We start from the raw sequence: 875 nt of genomic DNA on the forward strand, positions 1-875 counted from the left end.
TTGATTTTGACCATAACCTTGATTATGGTTACCACCACCTTGCTTATGATTTCCATAACCTTGGTTTTGATTACCATAATTTTGGTTTTGATTTTGGCCACTATAACCTTGATTGTTATAGTTACCTTGAGAACCTTGGTTCCCTTGGTTCCTATAACCAACACCTTGGTTATAGTTATCAAAATTACCATGGTTTTGGTAATTCCTATTCCATTGACCCCTTTGGTTATCAAACCTTTGCACATTATTGTTGTTTGACACATAATTCACATGTTCACTCTCATTATTATCAAAATCATCATTCACATCCAGAAAAGCATGAGGGCAATTACTAGAATCATGATCATATGAACCACACACATCACAAAAAAAAAAAAAACCACTAGGCATGTTACTAGAAGAAAGAGGGGGGTGAGAGTTAGAAAGAGTAACTCTCCCCTTAAATTGGGAGGGAAGACTTAGAGCTTGGGAAGACAACTCTCTAATTTCTCCTTGATGCATTCACTTTCTTCCCAAAGTTTGTCATTTGTGAGGAGAGATTGTTGATTGCATTTAAATGATCCACCGAGTACACCAAAGAGCTACTCTTGCTAGTTGATTCTCTCTCACCATCTTGCCAATCTTCTATAGTACCTCACAACATCCTCAATGATGTCCACCACTTCTTCTTCCGTCCTATTCATGATGGGACCTCTGGCTCCTCCATCTAGGCATCACTTGCCTTGGGGACTTAGGCATCCATACAAAATTTGAATAATTTTATAGGTTGGAATCCCGTGCTGAGGACACTCCCTTATACTCCTTTTACCTCTCCCACGCTTCATAGAGGCTCTCACTTGGCTTTTGTTTGAAGCCTTGAATCAAAGCTCTTGCCT

At 39.3% G+C, this 875-nt stretch overlaps 1 non-coding gene across 1 annotated transcript; it reads left to right on the forward strand.

Annotated features, from left to right (window-relative positions):
* Positions 1 to 771: 771 nt before the first annotated feature.
* On the forward strand, positions 772 to 875 carry LOC145633557 (small nucleolar RNA R71). The gene has a single exon (XR_014112869.1). It is a non-coding gene; the product is annotated as a small nucleolar RNA R71 (small nucleolar RNA).

This window comes from Chenopodium album, chromosome 5 (assembly GCF_948465745.1).
Source record: "Chenopodium album chromosome 5, dcCheAlbu1.1, whole genome shotgun sequence".
Lineage (NCBI taxonomy): Eukaryota > Viridiplantae > Streptophyta > Magnoliopsida > Caryophyllales > Amaranthaceae > Chenopodium > Chenopodium album.